Source organism: Lactuca serriola, chromosome 6, assembly GCF_051521515.1.
Source record: "Lactuca serriola cultivar US96UC23 chromosome 6, Lser_US96UC23_V15, whole genome shotgun sequence".
NCBI lineage: Eukaryota > Viridiplantae > Streptophyta > Magnoliopsida > Asterales > Asteraceae > Lactuca > Lactuca serriola.
The window spans coordinates 7,567,317-7,570,109 of record NC_136413.1 but is presented as its reverse complement, the minus strand read 5'-3'; the positions used below and the strand labels follow the sequence as shown (position 1 = coordinate 7,570,109).

At 38.2% G+C, this 2,793-nt stretch overlaps 1 pseudogene; it reads left to right on the top strand.

The window, feature by feature from the left end:
* Positions 1–912: 912 nt before the first annotated feature.
* On the top strand, positions 913–2,516 carry LOC145059392 (protein ROH1A pseudogene; annotated as a pseudogene).
* The last annotated feature ends 277 nt before the right edge of the window (positions 2,517–2,793 follow it).

Genomic DNA, 2,793 nt, shown 5'->3' with positions numbered 1-2,793 from the left:
CATATATTTGTACAAAATATATGTAACTTAAATATATTTATAACAATTTATACAAATCGGTATGGTCCTTTTTTTTGTAGTTTTTTATTTCCTAAAATAGAAAATGAACCGAATATTTCAGTTTTTTAAAATGAGGAAACCAAACCTTTTTTATGTTTGGTTTTGGTTTTCTGGTCTAGATTTTTTGATTCTTCTACGACTTTTCAGTTTGTGGTTAGATTTTTGGGAAATTAGGTAATCTAGCCAATAAAGAAAGAGTTTTCAAAGAAATAACCATCTTTTTATTAGTTTTTGAAAAATAATCATTTTCTCTGGAATGCCTCTGTTACGAAGTAATGTTCATATTCCAAAGTTTTTCTTTTTCAAAGAAATGTTTTTTTTGGGATTTCGAATGCTACATTTCGAAGTGTTTGATGTCATTGTTTTTCAATAAAATATCTAATTTTATGTATATATATAGTTCACATTATTATGTTTGCTTAACTTTTTGTTAAATCTAAAATAAAAAACAATTTTTTCTTGAAATTTCGGAAATGTTTTCGGATTTCGAACATATTATTGAAATTCAGGAGTTTTTTTTCTCCCAAAATCCGAAATTTTAATCCGAAATCCGGAATGTTGGTCCAAAATCCAGAATACCATTCCGAAATCAATCAAATAAATGTTTTTTCTTATGTTTTTTCTTAGTCCCGACAGTCCATTTCGAACAAAGAGTTATTTTTACTAATTTTTTTTATTACTTTCTTTAGATATACATTAAAAAAATGGTGATTCCATGGATTTTTTGTTACCCACCCTACACATTTGTCATTCCATTACGGTATCTATTAGTATTTAATTATTATTCCAATTGACAAATGTTAAGCATAATCATTTTGAGCATTTTGTGAATAAAAGGAATAGAGAGCATCAAGCAAGTGCGTAGTTGGAACAAGAAACGGTCTCACTCCCCGACAATTCTAATCATCATCAACCGATCCCACGGTATTTAACCCTCCATCTCCGGCCCCATTTCTTCTCTCAAAAATTTCCTTTGCAATCTCTGTTACTTTTTCCGGTCAATTCTCCAATCATGCCGCCCACGGACCACCATGGTTCCTTCCTCAATCGGATCAGCATCCGCAGGAACCAGGTCGTCTCCATGGACATCAACCATGAACAAGAGCTTGAAGGGCTCGAATTGTTTCAGAAACACGTTTCCGATCGTTTCATTCAACTCTTGCCACCTCAATCTCCCTTACCTCCCATCGCCGGAGAAGAAATACCCGTCGTCGATACGCCAGAAACCTTCTTATCCATCGCTTGGTTCCGAAAACTCCTCGACGTTTATCTTTGCTGCGAGTCTGAATTTAAAGCGGTCTTGATCATTGGCCGGGACGCCACTCATTTCTCCAAACCGCCACTCGACCGGTTGATCCCAGATCACCTCGACCGGACCGTCAAGGCTTTAGATATCTGTAATGCGATTACTCATGGAATTGAGCTGCTCCGCCATTGGCAGCGGCTTGCCCAGATTGCGGTGGAGGCGCTCGAACAACGGCCAATAGTTGAAGGACACGTCAGAAGGGCAAAACGAGCTTTGAACACTCTCTTGACGTCGATGATGGTTGACGACAAGGAGAACAACCACCAAGTTGGAAAATCAGCTGAACGAATGTGGTCGATGAGCCGCCGCGGAGGTGGTGTTGTTGCTCCTCCGACTGTTAAGCATAATCGGACGATTAGTGGAAACCCCAGATCATTTTCTTTTTGTTTCTCCAAATCATGGTCTGCATCAAAGCAGATCCAGGCGATGTCGAACAATCTTGTGGCTCCCCGCGGTGGCGAGCCAACTGGTCTGGCTCTTCCGGTGTACGTAATGAGTTCAGTTTTGGTTCTGGTCATGTGGACGATGGTTACGGCGGTGCCGTGTCAGGAAAAGGTGGGGCTGGGGACACACTTCCAACTTCCGAGACACCTGGGGTGGGCACATCCGATGATCGGATTGCAGGAGAAGATCGGAGAGGAGTGGAAGAAGAAGGAAAAGAAAGGGACTGCGGGTCTGTTGGCGGAGATTCAAGTGATAGAGAGAGTAGCTCAGAATCTTATTGAATTCACGGAGGTGTTTGAGTTTCCGTTAGGGGTGGAGAAGGAGGAAGAAGTGGCGGAACAGGTGATGGAGTTGGCGGAGATATGTCGGGGAATGGAGGTAGGGTTGGGGCCGTTGCAGTTGCAGGTTAGGGAATTGTTTCATAGGATGGTGAGGAGCAGGGCGGAGGTGCTTGACGTCATAGATCAAGTCGGTAAAATTACGACGCCAGTTTTTTACTAAAAATAGAGTCTTTATGTGTTTGTACATTTGTTTTTTAGGCACATATAAGTTTTATTTTTGTTTTCATTTTTTGTCTTATTTCATTGATATATCCTGATTTTATAGAAAATATGAACAAAGAGCAACAAGCTGCTTATAGTGTGGATTTTTTTTTAACATATTACTAATGGGTAAGGATGAAATTGGTGTTCAACTATTTTGGTTATATTTATTTGTTAGTCATTAATATTTTTAGAGGTTCGTTATCTTTGAACTTTTAAAATTGTATCAATTATATCATTTATATCTTATTAGAGTTTAAAAGAAAAAAAACACACACACAATGCATTGAACGTCCGATGTTGTCACTGAATGATTCGTATAGTGTCTCTATCAAAAATCCATAAATTATTTTTAATTCATATTATTGTTATTTTATGTAACACCTCATTTTTGCAATTCACGATAAATCGTCATTATAAAATTCGAAGTAGAGATAGATT